Source organism: Dendrobates tinctorius, unplaced genomic scaffold (genome assembly GCF_039654945.1).
Source record: "Dendrobates tinctorius isolate UK_male_01 unplaced genomic scaffold, ASM3965494v1 ptg000099l, whole genome shotgun sequence".
Taxonomy (NCBI): domain Eukaryota; kingdom Metazoa; phylum Chordata; class Amphibia; order Anura; family Dendrobatidae; genus Dendrobates; species Dendrobates tinctorius.
In genome coordinates, this window is record NW_027361767.1 from 9,176,083 (window position 1) to 9,193,820 (window position 17,738).

General features: G+C 40.2%; 5 non-coding genes across 5 annotated transcripts; all 5 read right to left on the bottom strand.

Annotated features, from left to right (window-relative positions):
- Positions 1 to 7,090: 7,090 nt before the first annotated feature.
- On the bottom strand, positions 7,091 to 7,163 carry TRNAK-UUU (transfer RNA lysine (anticodon UUU)). Its single transcript has one exon. It is a non-coding gene; the product is annotated as a tRNA-Lys (tRNA).
- A 2,828-nt stretch (positions 7,164 to 9,991) lies between these two features.
- Positions 9,992 to 10,064, bottom strand: TRNAK-UUU (transfer RNA lysine (anticodon UUU)). The gene has a single exon. It is a non-coding gene; the product is annotated as a tRNA-Lys (tRNA).
- A 1,322-nt stretch (positions 10,065 to 11,386) lies between these two features.
- On the bottom strand, positions 11,387 to 11,459 carry TRNAK-UUU (transfer RNA lysine (anticodon UUU)). The gene has a single exon. It is a non-coding gene; the product is annotated as a tRNA-Lys (tRNA).
- Positions 11,460 to 12,781: 1,322 nt separating this feature from the next.
- Positions 12,782 to 12,854, bottom strand: TRNAK-UUU (transfer RNA lysine (anticodon UUU)). The gene has a single exon. It is a non-coding gene; the product is annotated as a tRNA-Lys (tRNA).
- Positions 12,855 to 15,422: 2,568 nt separating this feature from the next.
- On the bottom strand, positions 15,423 to 15,495 carry TRNAK-UUU (transfer RNA lysine (anticodon UUU)). Its single transcript has one exon. It is a non-coding gene; the product is annotated as a tRNA-Lys (tRNA).
- Positions 15,496 to 17,738: the final 2,243 nt, after the last annotated feature.

The window sequence follows — 17,738 nt, forward strand, 5'->3', positions numbered from 1 at the left end:
TTTATAGAATATAAGAGCAATTTACATTTTACTCAAAAATATACCTATAAAGAGAAAATTAAGACAAACTGAAGATTTTGCAGTGGTCTCTTAATTTTTGCCAGAGCTGTAGTTAGCAAGGCCGAAAAAAGACATTTGTCCGTCCAGTTCAGCCTATATTCCGTCAGAAGAAATCCCCAGATCTACGTCCTTCTAAAGAACCTAATAACTGCAAGATACAATATTGTTACGGTCCAGGAAGACATCCGGGCCTCTCTTGAACCCCTTGACTGAGTTCGCCATCCCCACCTCCTCAGACAAGGAATTCCAGATTCTCCCTGCCCTACCAGTAAAGAATCCTTTTCTATGTTGGTGGAAAAACCTTCTCTCCTCCAGATGCAGAGAATGCCCCCTTGTGACCGTCACCTTCCTTGGTATAAACAGATCCTCGGAGAGATATTTGTATTGTCCCCTTATATACTTATACATGGTTATGAGATCACCCCTCAGTTTCTAGACAAAATAATACTTTTTTGCTAATCTCTCTGGGTATTGTAGTTGCTGCACCCACATTGTACCCCCATGATGACCTCACCTATTACCTATAACATTACCATTTATTAAAACCTTACGCCCTCAGATTAAAAGTCTGATGCTCTACCGACTGAGCTATCCGGGCTCTCTACATTGATAATCTCGCTGGGTACCGTAATTCTTCCATCCCGTTACTAAATTTTGTTGCCCCTTTTTGGACTTGCTCTAGTTCCACAAAAATCATAATTTCCAGGCTTGAATTGGGCAGGTTAATCTTTGCGAAGGACATGTGAATCAAGCCACATACAAGGTTATCCTGGAAAAATAGTTGATTCCTTCTGCTCAGGAAACGTTCCCCAACTCTGAGGACTGGCTTTTCCAGCAGAACAATGCACCATGCCACACGGCTAGGTAAACCAACGTGTGGATGAAGGAACACTAGCTCAAATCGCTGTCATGGCCAGCCCAATCTCCAAACCTGAACCCCATTGAAAACCTCTTGAATGTGAGGAAGATGGATAGTCACAAGCCATCAAACAAAGAAGAACTGCTTAAATTTTTGTACCAGGAGTGGCATAATGTCACCCAAAAGCAGTGTGAAAGACTGGTGGAAAGCATGCCAAGACACATGAAAGCTGTGATTAAAAATCATGGTTATTCCACAAAATATTGATTTCTGAACTCTTCCTGAGATAAAACATTAGTATTGTTGTTTCTAAATAATTATGAACTTGTTTTCGTAGCATTATTTGAGGTCTGCAAGCACTGCATTTTTTTTGCTATTTTGACCATTTTTCATTTTCTGAAAATAAGTACAAAATTTAGTGCTTGGAAATTCGAAGACATGTTGTCAGTAGTTTATAGAATATAAGAGCAATTTACATTTTACTCAAAAATATACCTATAAAGAGAAAATTAAGACAAACTGAAGATTTTGCAGTGGTCTCTTAATTTTTGCCAGAGCTGTAGTTAGCAAGGCCGAAAAAAGACATTTGTCCGTCCAGTTCAGCCTATATTCCGTCAGAAGAAATCCCCAGATCTACGTCCTTCTAAAGAACCTAATAACTGCAAGATACAATATTGTTACGGTCCAGGAAGACATCCGGGCCTCTCTTGAACCCCTTGACTGAGTTCGCCATCCCCACCTCCTCAGACAAGGAATTCCAGATTCTCCCTGCCCTACCAGTAAAGAATCCTTTTCTATGTTGGTGGAAAAACGTTACTAAATTTTGTTGCCCCTTTTTGGACTTGCTCTAGTTCCACAAAAATCATAATTTCCAGGCTTGAATTGGGCAGGTTAATCTTTGCGAAGGACATGTGAATCAAGCCACATACAAGGTTATCCTGGAAAAATAGTTGATTCCTTCTGCTCAGGAAACGTTCCCCAACTCTGAGGACTGGCTTTTCCAGCAGAACAATGCACCATGCCACACGGCTAGGTAAACCAACGTGTGGATGAAGGAACACTAGCTCAAATCGCTGTCATGGCCAGCCCAATCTCCAAACCTGAACCCCATTGAAAACCTCTTGAATGTGAGGAAGATGGATAGTCACAAGCCATCAAACAAAGAAGAACTGCTTAAATTTTTGTACCAGGAGTGGCATAATGTCACCCAAAAGCAGTGTGAAAGACTGGTGGAAAGCATGCCAAGACACATGAAAGCTGTGATTAAAAATCATGGTTATTCCACAAAATATTGATTTCTGAACTCTTCCTGAGATAAAACATTAGTATTGTTGTTTCTAAATAATTATGAACTTGTTTTCGTAGCATTATTTGAGGTCTGCAAGCACTGCATTTTTTTTGCTATTTTGACCATTTTTCATTTTCTGAAAATAAGTACAAAATTTAGTGCTTGGAAATTCGAAGACATGTTGTCAGTAGTTTATAGAATATAAGAGCAATTTACATTTTACTCAAAAATATACCTATAAAGAGAAAATTAAGACAAACTGAAGATTTTGCAGTGGTCTCTTAATTTTTGCCAGAGCTGTAGTTAGCAAGGCCGAAAAAAGACATTTGTCCGTCCAGTTCAGCCTATATTCCGTCAGAAGAAATCCCCAGATCTACGTCCTTCTAAAGAACCTAATAACTGCAAGATACAATATTGTTACGGTCCAGGAAGACATCCGGGCCTCTCTTGAACCCCTTGACTGAGTTCGCCATCCCCACCTCCTCAGACAAGGAATTCCAGATTCTCCCTGCCCTACCAGTAAAGAATCCTTTTCTATGTTGGTGGAAAAACCTTCTCTCCTCCAGATGCAGAGAATGCCCCCTTGTGACCGTCACCTTCCTTGGTATAAACAGATCCTCGGAGAGATATTTGTATTGTCCCCTTATATACTTATACATGGTTATGAGATCACCCCTCAGTTTCTAGACAAAATAATACTTTTTTGCTAATCTCTCTGGGTATTGTAGTTGCTGCACCCACATTGTACCCCCATGATGACCTCACCTATTACCTATAACATTACCATTTATTAAAACCTTACGCCCTCAGATTAAAAGTCTGATGCTCTACCGACTGAGCTATCCGGGCTCTCTACATTGATAATCTCGCTGGGTACCGTAATTCTTCCATCCCGTTACTAAATTTTGTTGCCCCTTTTTGGACTTGCTCTAGTTCCACAAAAATCATAATTTCCAGGCTTGAATTGGGCAGGTTAATCTTTGCGAAGGACATGTGAATCAAGCCACATACAAGGTTATCCTGGAAAAATAGTTGATTCCTTCTGCTCAGGAAACGTTCCCCAACTCTGAGGACTGGCTTTTCCAGCAGAACAATGCACCATGCCACACGGCTAGGTAAACCAACGTGTGGATGAAGGAACACTAGCTCAAATCGCTGTCATGGCCAGCCCAATCTCCAAACCTGAACCCCATTGAAAACCTCTTGAATGTGAGGAAGATGGATAGTCACAAGCCATCAAACAAAGAAGAACTGCTTAAATTTTTGTACCAGGAGTGGCATAATGTCACCCAAAAGCAGTGTGAAAGACTGGTGGAAAGCATGCCAAGACACATGAAAGCTGTGATTAAAAATCATGGTTATTCCACAAAATATTGATTTCTGAACTCTTCCTGAGATAAAACATTAGTATTGTTGTTTCTAAATAATTATGAACTTGTTTTCGTAGCATTATTTGAGGTCTGCAAGCACTGCATTTTTTTTGCTATTTTGACCATTTTTCATTTTCTGAAAATAAGTACAAAATTTAGTGCTTGGAAATTCGAAGACATGTTGTCAGTAGTTTATAGAATATAAGAGCAATTTACATTTTACTCAAAAATATACCTATAAAGAGAAAATTAAGACAAACTGAAGATTTTGCAGTGGTCTCTTAATTTTTGCCAGAGCTGTAGTTAGCAAGGCCGAAAAAAGACATTTGTCCGTCCAGTTCAGCCTATATTCCGTCAGAAGAAATCCCCAGATCTACGTCCTTCTAAAGAACCTAATAACTGCAAGATACAATATTGTTACGCTCCAGGAAGACATCCGGGCCTCTCTTGAACCCCTTGACTGAGTTCGCCATCCCCACCTCCTCAGACAAGGAATTCCAGATTCTCCCTGCCCTACCAGTAAAGAATCCTTTTCTATGTTGGTGGAAAAACCTTCTCTCCTCCAGATGCAGAGAATGCCCCCTTGTGACCGTCACCTTCCTTGGTATAAACAGATCCTCGGAGAGATATTTGTATTGTCCCCTTATATACTTATACATGGTTATGAGATCACCCCTCAGTTTCTAGACAAAATAATACTTTTTTGCTAATCTCTCTGGGTATTGTAGTTGCTGCACCCACATTGTACCCCCATGATGACCTCACCTATTACCTATAACATTACCATTTATTAAAACCTTGCGCCCGAACAGGGACTTGAACCCTGTATCCGGGCTCTCTACATTGATAATCTCGCTGGGTACCGTAATTCTTCCATCCCGTTACTAAATTTTGTTGCCCCTTTTTGGACTTGCTCTAGTTCCACAAAAATCATAATTTCCAGGCTTGAATTGGGCAGGTTAATCTTTGCGAAGGACATGTGAATCAAGCCACATACAAGGTTATCCTGGAAAAATAGTTGATTCCTTCTGCTCAGGAAACGTTCCCCAACTCTGAGGACTGGCTTTTCCAGCAGAACAATGCACCATGCCACACGGCTAGGTAAACCAACGTGTGGATGAAGGAACACTAGCTCAAATCGCTGTCATGGCCAGCCCAATCTCCAAACCTGAACCCCATTGAAAACCTCTTGAATGTGAGGAAGATGGATAGTCACAAGCCATCAAACAAAGAAGAACTGCTTAAATTTTTGTACCAGGAGTGGCATAATGTCACCCAAAAGCAGTGTGAAAGACTGGTGGAAAGCATGCCAAGACACATGAAAGCTGTGATTAAAAATCATGGTTATTCCACAAAATATTGATTTCTGAACTCTTCCTGAGATAAAACATTAGTATTGTTGTTTCTAAATAATTATGAACTTGTTTTCGTAGCATTATTTGAGGTCTGCAAGCACTGCATTTTTTTTGCTATTTTGACCATTTTTCATTTTCTGAAAATAAGTACAAAATTTAGTGCTTGGAAATTCGAAGACATGTTGTCAGTAGTTTATAGAATATAAGAGCAATTTACATTTTACTCAAAAATATACCTATAAAGAGAAAATTAAGACAAACTGAAGATTTTGCAGTGGTCTCTTAATTTTTGCCAGAGCTGTAGTTAGCAAGGCCGAAAAAAGACATTTGTCCGTCCAGTTCAGCCTATATTCCGTCAGAAGAAATCCCCAGATCTACGTCCTTCTAAAGAACCTAATAACTGCAAGATACAATATTGTTACGCTCCAGGAAGACATCCGGGCCTCTCTTGAACCCCTTGACTGAGTTCGCCATCCCCACCTCCTCAGACAAGGAATTCCAGATTCTCCCTGCCCTACCAGTAAAGAATCCTTTTCTATGTTGGTGGAAAAACCTTCTCTCCTCCAGATGCAGAGAATGCCCCCTTGTGACCGTCACCTTCCTTGGTATAAACAGATCCTCGGAGAGATATTTGTATTGTCCCCTTATATACTTATACATGGTTATGAGATCACCCCTCAGTTTCTAGACAAAATAATACTTTTTTGCTAATCTCTCTGGGTATTGTAGTTGCTGCACCCACATTGTACCCCCATGATGACCTCACCTATTACCTATAACATTACCATTTATTAAAACCTTGCGCCCGAACAGGGACTTGAACCCTGTATCCGGGCTCTCTACATTGATAATCTCGCTGGGTACCGTAATTCTTCCATCCCGTTACTAAATTTTGTTGCCCCTTTTTGGACTTGCTCTAGTTCCACAAAAATCATAATTTCCAGGCTTGAATTGGGCAGGTTAATCTTTGCGAAGGACATGTGAATCAAGCCACATACAAGGTTATCCTGGAAAAATAGTTGATTCCTTCTGCTCAGGAAACGTTCCCCAACTCTGAGGACTGGCTTTTCCAGCAGAACAATGCACCATGCCACACGGCTAGGTAAACCAACGTGTGGATGAAGGAACACTAGCTCAAATCGCTGTCATGGCCAGCCCAATCTCCAAACCTGAACCCCATTGAAAACCTCTTGAATGTGAGGAAGATGGATAGTCACAAGCCATCAAACAAAGAAGAACTGCTTAAATTTTTGTACCAGGAGTGGCATAATGTCACCCAAAAGCAGTGTGAAAGACTGGTGGAAAGCATGCCAAGACACATGAAAGCTGTGATTAAAAATCATGGTTATTCCACAAAATATTGATTTCTGAACTCTTCCTGAGATAAAACATTAGTATTGTTGTTTCTAAATAATTATGAACTTGTTTTCGTAGCATTATTTGAGGTCTGCAAGCACTGCATTTTTTTTGCTATTTTGACCATTTTTCATTTTCTGAAAATAAGTACAAAATTTAGTGCTTGGAAATTCGAAGACATGTTGTCAGTAGTTTATAGAATATAAGAGCAATTTACATTTTACTCAAAAATATACCTATAAAGAGAAAATTAAGACAAACTGAAGATTTTGCAGTGGTCTCTTAATTTTTGCCAGAGCTGTAGTTAGCAAGGCCGAAAAAAGACATTTGTCCGTCCAGTTCAGCCTATATTCCGTCAGAAGAAATCCCCAGATCTACGTCCTTCTAAAGAACCTAATAACTGCAAGATACAATATTGTTACGGTCCAGGAAGACATCCGGGCCTCTCTTGAACCCCTTGACTGAGTTCGCCATCCCCACCTCCTCAGACAAGGAATTCCAGATTCTCCCTGCCCTACCAGTAAAGAATCCTTTTCTATGTTGGTGGAAAAACCTTCTCTCCTCCAGATGCAGAGAATGCCCCCTTGTGACCGTCACCTTCCTTGGTATAAACAGATCCTCGGAGAGATATTTGTATTGTCCCCTTATATACTTATACATGGTTATGAGATCACCCCTCAGTTTCTAGACAAAATAATACTTTTTTGCTAATCTCTCTGGGTATTGTAGTTGCTGCACCCACATTGTACCCCCATGATGACCTCACCTATTACCTATAACATTACCATTTATTAAAACCTTACGCCCGAACAGGGACTTGAACCCTGGACCCTCAGATTAAAAGTCTGATGCTCTACCGACTGAGCTATCCGGGCTCTCTACATTGATAATCTCGCTGGGTACCGTAATTCTTCCATCCCGTTACTAAATTTTGTTGCCCCTTTTTGGACTTGCTCTAGTTCCACAAAAATCATAATTTCCAGGCTTGAATTGGGCAGGTTAATCTTTGCGAAGGACATGTGAATCAAGCCACATACAAGGTTATCCTGGAAAAATAGTTGATTCCTTCTGCTCAGGAAACGTTCCCCAACTCTGAGGACTGGCTTTTCCAGCAGAACAATGCACCATGCCACACGGCTAGGTAAACCAACGTGTGGATGAAGGAACACTAGCTCAAATCGCTGTCATGGCCAGCCCAATCTCCAAACCTGAACCCCATTGAAAACCTCTTGAATGTGAGGAAGATGGATAGTCACAAGCCATCAAACAAAGAAGAACTGCTTAAATTTTTGTACCAGGAGTGGCATAATGTCACCCAAAAGCAGTGTGAAAGACTGGTGGAAAGCATGCCAAGACACATGAAAGCTGTGATTAAAAATCATGGTTATTCCACAAAATATTGATTTCTGAACTCTTCCTGAGATAAAACATTAGTATTGTTGTTTCTAAATAATTATGAACTTGTTTTCGTAGCATTATTTGAGGTCTGCAAGCACTGCATTTTTTTTGCTATTTTGACCATTTTTCATTTTCTGAAAATAAGTACAAAATTTAGTGCTTGGAAATTCGAAGACATGTTGTCAGTAGTTTATAGAATATAAGAGCAATTTACATTTTACTCAAAAATATACCTATAAAGAGAAAATTAAGACAAACTGAAGATTTTGCAGTGGTCTCTTAATTTTTGCCAGAGCTGTAGTTAGCAAGGCCGAAAAAAGACATTTGTCCGTCCAGTTCAGCCTATATTCCGTCAGAAGAAATCCCCAGATCTACGTCCTTCTAAAGAACCTAATAACTGCAAGATACAATATTGTTACGGTCCAGGAAGACATCCGGGCCTCTCTTGAACCCCTTGACTGAGTTCGCCATCCCCACCTCCTCAGACAAGGAATTCCAGATTCTCCCTGCCCTACCAGTAAAGAATCCTTTTCTATGTTGGTGGAAAAACCTTCTCTCCTCCAGATGCAGAGAATGCCCCCTTGTGACCGTCACCTTCCTTGGTATAAACAGATCCTCGGAGAGATATTTGTATTGTCCCCTTATATACTTATACATGGTTATGAGATCACCCCTCAGTTTCTAGACAAAATAATACTTTTTTGCTAATCTCTCTGGGTATTGTAGTTGCTGCACCCACATTGTACCCCCATGATGACCTCACCTATTACCTATAACATTACCATTTATTAAAACCTTACGCCCTCAGATTAAAAGTCTGATGCTCTACCGACTGAGCTATCCGGGCTCTCTACATTGATAATCTCGCTGGGTACCGTAATTCTTCCATCCCGTTACTAAATTTTGTTGCCCCTTTTTGGACTTGCTCTAGTTCCACAAAAATCATAATTTCCAGGCTTGAATTGGGCAGGTTAATCTTTGCGAAGGACATGTGAATCAAGCCACATACAAGGTTATCCTGGAAAAATAGTTGATTCCTTCTGCTCAGGAAACGTTCCCCAACTCTGAGGACTGGCTTTTCCAGCAGAACAATGCACCATGCCACACGGCTAGGTAAACCAACGTGTGGATGAAGGAACACTAGCTCAAATCGCTGTCATGGCCAGCCCAATCTCCAAACCTGAACCCCATTGAAAACCTCTTGAATGTGAGGAAGATGGATAGTCACAAGCCATCAAACAAAGAAGAACTGCTTAAATTTTTGTACCAGGAGTGGCATAATGTCACCCAAAAGCAGTGTGAAAGACTGGTGGAAAGCATGCCAAGACACATGAAAGCTGTGATTAAAAATCATGGTTATTCCACAAAATATTGATTTCTGAACTCTTCCTGAGATAAAACATTAGTATTGTTGTTTCTAAATAATTATGAACTTGTTTTCGTAGCATTATTTGAGGTCTGCAAGCACTGCATTTTTTTTGCTATTTTGACCATTTTTCATTTTCTGAAAATAAGTACAAAATTTAGTGCTTGGAAATTCGAAGACATGTTGTCAGTAGTTTATAGAATATAAGAGCAATTTACATTTTACTCAAAAATATACCTATAAAGAGAAAATTAAGACAAACTGAAGATTTTGCAGTGGTCTCTTAATTTTTGCCAGAGCTGTAGTTAGCAAGGCCGAAAAAAGACATTTGTCCGTCCAGTTCAGCCTATATTCCGTCAGAAGAAATCCCCAGATCTACGTCCTTCTAAAGAACCTAATAACTGCAAGATACAATATTGTTACGGTCCAGGAAGACAACCGGGCCTCTCTTGAACCCCTTGACTGAGTTCGCCATCCCCACCTCCTCAGACAAGGAATTCCAGATTCTCCCTGCCCTACCAGTAAAGAATCCTTTTCTATGTTGGTGGAAAAACCTTCTCTCCTCCAGATGCAGAGAATGCCCCCTTGTGACCGTCACCTTCCTTGGTATAAACAGATCCTCGGAGAGATATTTGTATTGTCCCCTTATATACTTATACATGGTTATGAGATCACCCCTCAGTTTCTAGACAAAATAATACTTTTTTGCTAATCTCTCTGGGTATTGTAGTTGCTGCACCCACATTGTACCCCCATGATGACCTCACCTATTATATACTTATACATGGTTATGAGATCACCCCTCAGTTTCTAGACAAAATAATACTTTTTTGCTAATCTCTCTGGGTATTGTAGTTGTTGCACCCACATTGCACCCACATTGTACCCCCACGATGACCTCACCTATTACCTATAACATTACCATTTATTAAAACCTTACGCCCGAACAGGGACTTGAACCCTGGACCCTCAGATTAAAAGTCTGATGCTCTACCGACTGAGCTATCCGGGCTCTCTACATTGATAATCTCGCTGGGTACCGTAATTCTTCCATCCCGTTACTAAATTTTGTTGCCCCTTTTTGGACTTGCTCTAGTTCCACAAAAATCATAATTTCCAGGCTTGAATTGGGCAGGTTAATCTTTGCGAAGGACATGTGAATCAAGCCACATATAAGGTTATCCTGGAAAAATAGTTGATTCCTTCTGCTCAGGAAACGTTCCCCAACTCTGAGGACTGGCTTTTCCAGCAGAACAATGCACCATGCCACACGGCTAGGTAAACCAACGTGTGGATGAAGGAACACTAGCTCAAATCGCTGTCATGGCCAGCCCAATCTCCAAACCTGAACCCCATTGAAAACCTCTTGAATGTGAGGAAGATGGATAGTCACAAGCCATCAAACAAAGAAGAACTGCTTAAATTTTTGTACCAGGAGTGGCATAATGTCACCCAAAAGCAGTGTGAAAGACTGGTGGAAAGCATGCCAAGACACATGAAAGCTGTGATTAAAAATCATGGTTATTCCACAAAATATTGATTTCTGAACTCTTCCTGAGATAAAACATTAGTATTGTTGTTTCTAAATAATTATGAACTTGTTTTCGTAGCATTATTTGAGGTCTGCAAGCACTGCATTTTTTTTGCTATTTTGACCATTTTTCATTTTCTGAAAATAAGTACAAAATTTAGTGCTTGGAAATTCGAAGACATGTTGTCAGTAGTTTATAGAATATAAGAGCAATTTACATTTTACTCAAAAATATACCTATAAAGAGAAAATTAAGACAAACTGAAGATTTTGCAGTGGTCTCTTAATTTTTGCCAGAGCTGTAGTTAGCAAGGCCGAAAAAAGACATTTGTCCGTCCAGTTCAGCCTATATTCCGTCAGAAGAAATCCCCAGATCTACGTCCTTCTAAAGAACCTAATAACTGCAAGATACAATATTGTTACGGTCCAGGAAGACATCCGGGCCTCTCTTGAACCCCTTGACTGAGTTCGCCATCCCCACCTCCTCAGACAAGGAATTCCAGATTCTCCCTGCCCTACCAGTAAAGAATCCTTTTCTATGTTGGTGGAAAAACCTTCTCTCCTCCAGATGCAGAGAATGCCCCCTTGTGACCGTCACCTTCCTTGGTATAAACAGATCCTCGGAGAGATATTTGTATTGTCCCCTTATATACTTATACATGGTTATGAGATCACCCCTCAGTTTCTAGACAAAATAATACTTTTTTGCTAATCTCTCTGGGTATTGTAGTTGTTGCACCCACATTGCACCCCCACGATGACCTCACCTATTACCTATAACATTACCATTTATTAAAACCTTACGCCCGAACAGGGACTTGAACCCTGGACCCTCAGATTAAAAGTCTGATGCTCTACCGACTGAGCTATCCGGGCTCTCTACATTGATAATCTCGCTGGGTACCGTAATTCTTCCATCCCGTTACTAAATTTTGTTGCCCCTTTTTGGACTTGCTCTAGTTCCACAAAAATCATAATTTCCAGGCTTGAATTGGGCAGGTTAATCTTTGCGAAGGACATGTGAATCAAGCCACATATAAGGTTATCCTGGAAAAATAGTTGATTCCTTCTGCTCAGGAAACGTTCCCCAACTCTGAGGACTGGCTTTTCCAGCAGAACAATGCACCATGCCACACGGCTAGGTAAACCAACGTGTGGATGAAGGAACACTAGCTCAAATCGCTGTCATGGCCAGCCCAATCTCCAAACCTGAACCCCATTGAAAACCTCTTGAATGTGAGGAAGATGGATAGTCACAAGCCATCAAACAAAGAAGAACTGCTTAAATTTTTGTACCAGGAGTGGCATAATGTCACCCAAAAGCAGTGTGAAAGACTGGTGGAAAGCATGCCAAGACACATGAAAGCTGTGATTAAAAATCATGGTTATTCCACAAAATATTGATTTCTGAACTCTTCCTGAGATAAAACATTAGTATTGTTGTTTCTAAATAATTATGAACTTGTTTTCGTAGCATTATTTGAGGTCTGCAAGCACTGCATTTTTTTTGCTATTTTGACCATTTTTCATTTTCTGAAAATAAGTACAAAATTTAGTGCTTGGAAATTCGAAGACATGTTGTCAGTAGTTTATAGAATATAAGAGCAATTTACATTTTACTCAAAAATATACCTATAAAGAGAAAATTAAGACAAACTGAAGATTTTGCAGTGGTCTCTTAATTTTTGCCAGAGCTGTAGTTAGCAAGGCCGAAAAAAGACATTTGTCCGTCCAGTTCAGCCTATATTCCGTCAGAAGAAATCCCCAGATCTACGTCCTTCTAAAGAACCTAATAACTGCAAGATACAATATTGTTACGGTCCAGGAAGACATCCGGGCCTCTCTTGAACCCCTTGACTGAGTTCGCCATCCCCACCTCCTCAGACAAGGAATTCCAGATTCTCCCTGCCCTACCAGTAAAGAATCCTTTTCTATGTTGGTGGAAAAACCTTCTCTCCTCCAGATGCAGAGAATGCCCCCTTGTGACCGTCACCTTCCTTGGTATAAACAGATCCTCGGAGAGATATTTGTATTGTCCCCTTATATACTTATACATGGTTATGAGATCACCCCTCAGTTTCTAGACAAAATAATACTTTTTTGCTAATCTCTCTGGGTATTGTAGTTGCTGCACCCACATTGTACCCCCATGATGACCTCACCTATTACCTATAACATTACCATTTATTAAAACCTTACGCCCGAACAGGGACTTGAACCCTGGACCCTCAGATTAAAAGTCTGATGCTCTACCGACTGAGCTATCCGGGCTCTCTACATTGATAATCTCGCTGGGTACCGTAATTCTTCCATCCCGTTACTAAATTTTGTTGCCCCTTTTTGGACTTGCTCTAGTTCCACAAAAATCATAATTTCCAGGCTTGAATTGGGCAGGTTAATCTTTGCGAAGGACATGTGAATCAAGCCACATACAAGGTTATCCTGGAAAAATAGTTGATTCCTTCTGCTCAGGAAACGTTCCCCAACTCTGAGGACTGGCTTTTCCAGCAGAACAATGCACCATGCCACACGGCTAGGTAAACCAACGTGTGGATGAAGGAACACTAGCTCAAATCGCTGTCATGGCCAGCCCAATCTCCAAACCTGAACCCCATTGAAAACCTCTTGAATGTGAGGAAGATGGATAGTCACAAGCCATCAAACAAAGAAGAACTGCTTAAATTTTTGTACCAGGAGTGGCATAATGTCACCCAAAAGCAGTGTGAAAGACTGGTGGAAAGCATGCCAAGACACATGAAAGCTGTGATTAAAAATCATGGTTATTCCACAAAATATTGATTTCTGAACTCTTCCTGAGATAAAACATTAGTATTGTTGTTTCTAAATAATTATGAACTTGTTTTCGTAGCATTATTTGAGGTCTGCAAGCACTGCATTTTTTTTGCTATTTTGACCATTTTTCATTTTCTGAAAATAAGTACAAAATTTAGTGCTTGGAAATTCGAAGACATGTTGTCAGTAGTTTATAGAATATAAGAGCAATTTACATTTTACTCAAAAATATACCTATAAAGAGAAAATTAAGACAAACTGAAGATTTTGCAGTGGTCTCTTAATTTTTGCCAGAGCTGTAGTTAGCAAGGCCGAAAAAAGACATTTGTCCGTCCAGTTCAGCCTATATTCCGTCAGAAGAAATCCCCAGATCTACGTCCTTCTAAAGAACCTAATAACTGCAAGATACAATATTGTTACGGTCCAGGAAGACATCCGGGCCTCTCTTGAACCCCTTGACTGAGTTCGCCATCCCCACCTCCTCAGACAAGGAATTCCAGATTCTCCCTGCCCTACCAGTAAAGAATCCTTTTCTATGTTGGTGGAAAAACCTTCTCTCCTCCAGATGCAGAGAATGCCCCCTTGTGACCGTCACCTTCCTTGGTATAAACAGATCCTCGGAGAGATATTTGTATTGTCCCCTTATATACTTATACATGGTTATGAGATCACCCCTCAGTTTCTAGACAAAATAATACTTTTTTGCTAATCTCTCTGGGTATTGATAATCTCGCTGGGTACCGTAATTCTTCCATCCCGTTACTAAATTTTGTTGCCCCTTTTTGGACTTGCTCTAGTTCCACAAAAATCATAATTTCCAGGCTTGAATTGGGCAGGTTAATCTTTGCGAAGGACATGTGAATCAAGCCACATATAAGGTTATCCTGGAAAAATAGTTGATTCCTTCTGCTCAGGAAACGTTCCCCAACTCTGAGGACTGGCTTTTCCAGCAGAACAATGCACCATGCCACACGGCTAGGTAAACCAACGTGTGGATGAAGGAACACTAGCTCAAATCGCTGTCATGGCCAGCCCAATCTCCAAACCTGAACCCCATTGAAAACCTCTTGAATGTGAGGAAGATGGATAGTCACAAGCCATCAAACAAAGAAGAACTGCTTAAATTTTTGTACCAGGAGTGGCATAATGTCACCCAAAAGCAGTGTGAAAGACTGGTGGAAAGCATGCCAAGACACATGAAAGCTGTGATTAAAAATCATGGTTATTCCACAAAATATTGATTTCTGAACTCTTCCTGAGATAAAACATTAGTATTGTTGTTTCTAAATAATTATGAACTTGTTTTCGTAGCATTATTTGAGGTCTGCAAGCACTGCATTTTTTTTGCTATTTTGACCATTTTTCATTTTCTGAAAATAAGTACAAAATTTAGTGCTTGGAAATTCGAAGACATGTTGTCAGTAGTTTATAGAATATAAGAGCAATTTACATTTTACTCAAAAATATACCTATAAAGAGAAAATTAAGACAAACTGAAGATTTTGCAGTGGTCTCTTAATTTTTGCCAGAGCTGTAGTTAGCAAGGCCGAAAAAAGACATTTGTCCGTCCAGTTCAGCCTATATTCCGTCAGAAGAAATCCCCAGATCTACGTCCTTCTAAAGAACCTAATAACTGCAAGATACAATATTGTTACGGTCCAGGAAGACATCCGGGCCTCTCTTGAACCCCTTGACTGAGTTCGCCATCCCCACCTCCTCAGACAAGGAATTCCAGATTCTCCCTGCCCTACCAGTAAAGAATCCTTTTCTATGTTGGTGGAAAAACCTTCTCTCCTCCAGATGCAGAGAATGCCCCCTTGTGACCGTCACCTTCCTTGGTATAAACAGATCCTCGGAGAGATATTTGTATTGTCCCCTTATATACTTATACATGGTTATGAGATCACCCCTCAGTTTCTAGACAAAATAATACTTTTTTGCTAATCTCTCTGGGTATTGTAGTTGTTGCACCCACATTGCACCCACATTGTACCCCCACGATGACCTCACCTATTACCTATAACATTACCATTTATTAAAACCTTACGCCCGAACAGGGACTTGAACCCTGGACCCTCAGATTAAAAGTCTGATGCTCTACCGACTGAGCTATCCGGGCTCTCTACATTGATAATCTCGCTGGGTACCGTAATTCTTCCATCCCGTTACTAAATTTTGTTGCCCCTTTTTGGACTTGCTCTAGTTCCACAAAAATCATAATTTCCAGGCTTGAATTGGGCAGGTTAATCTTTGCGAAGGACATGTGAATCAAGCCACATACAAGGTTATCCTGGAAAAATAGTTGATTCCTTCTGCTCAGGAAACGTTCCCCAACTCTGAGGACTGGCTTTTCCAGCAGAACAATGCACCATGCCACACGGCTAGGTAAACCAACGTGTGGATGAAGGAACACTAGCTCAAATCGCTGTCATGGCCAGCCCAATCTCCAAACCTGAACCCCATTGAAAACCTCTTGAATGTGAGGAAGATGGATAGTCACAAGCCATCAAACAAAGAAGAACTGCTTAAATTTTTGTACCAGGAGTGGCATAATGTCACCCAAAAGCAGTGTGAAAGACTGGTGGAAAGCATGCCAAGACACATGAAAGCTGTGATTAAAAATCATGGTTATTCCACAAAATATTGATTTCTGAACTCTTCCTGAGATAAAACATTAGTATTGTTGTTTCTAAATAATTATGAACTTGTTTTCGTAGCATTATTTGAGGTCTGCAAGCACTGCATTTTTTTTGCTATTTTGACCATTTTTCATTTTCTGAAAATAAGTACAAAATTTAGTGCTTGGAAATTCGAAGACATGTTGTCAGTAGTTTATAGAATATAAGAGCAATTTACATTTTACTCAAAAATATACCTATAAAGAGAAAATTAAGACAAACTGAAGATTTTGCAGTGGTCTCTTAATTTTTGCCAGAGCTGTAGTTAGCAAGGCCGAAAAAAGACATTTGTCCGTCCAGTTCAGCCTATATTCCGTCAGAAGAAATCCCCAGATCTACGTCCTTCTAAAGAACCTAATAACTGCAAGATACAATATTGTTACGGTCCAGGAAGACATCCGGGCCTCTCTTGAACCCCTTGACTGAGTTCGCCATCCCCACCTCCTCAGACAAGGAATTCCAGATTCTCCCTGCCCTACCAGTAAAGAATCCTTTTCTATGTTGGTGGAAAAACCTTCTCTCCTCCAGATGCAGAGAATGCCCCCTTGTGACCGTCACCTTCCTTGGTATAAACAGATCCTCGGAGAGATATTTGTATTGTCCCCTTATATACTTATACATGGTTATGAGATCACCCCTCAGTTTCTAGACAAAATAATACTTTTTTGCTAATCTCTCTGGGTATTGTAGTTGTTGCACCCACATTGTACCCCCATGATGACCTCACCTATTACCTATAACATTACCATTTATTAAAACCTTACGCCCGAACAGGGACTTGAACCCTGGACCCTCAGATTAAAAGTCTGATGCTCTACCGACTGAGCTATAATCTACATTGATAATCTCGCTGGGTACCGTAATTCTTCCATCCCGTTACTAAATTTTGTTGCCCCTTTTTGGACTTGCTCTAGTTCCACAAAAATCATAATTTCCAGGCTTGAATTGGGCAGGTTAATCTTTGCGAAGGACATGTGAATCAAGCCACATATAAGGTTATCCTGGAAAAATAGTTGATTCCTTCTGCTCAGGAAACGTTCCCCAACTCTGAGGACTGGCTTTTCCAGCAGAACAATGCACCATGCCACACGGCTAGGTAAACCAACGTGTGGATGAAGGAACACTAGCTCAAATCGCTGTCATGGCCAGCCCAATCTCCAAACCTGAACCCCATTGAAAACCTCTTGAATGTGAGGAAGATGGATAGTCACAAGCCATCAAACAAAGAAGAACTGCTTAAATTTTTGTACCAGGAGTGGCATAATGTCACCCAAAAGCAGTGTGAAAGACTGGTGGAAAGCATGCCAAGACACATGAAAGCTGTGATTAAAAATCATGGTTATTCCACAAAATATTGATTTCTGAACTCTTCCTGAGATAAAACATTAGTATTGTTGTTTCTAAATAATTATGAACTTGTTTTCGTAGCATTATTTGAGGTCTGCAAGCACTGCATTTTTTTTGCTATTTTGACCATTTTTCATTTTCTGAAAATAAGTACAAAATTTAGTGCTTGGAAATTCGAAGACATGTTGTCAGTAGTTTATAGAATATAAGAGCAATTTACATTTTACTCAAAAATATACCTATAAAGAGAAAATTAAGACAAACTGAAGATTTTGCAGTGGTCTCTTAATTTTTGCCAGAGCTGTAGTTAGCAAGGCCGAAAAAAGACATTTGTCCG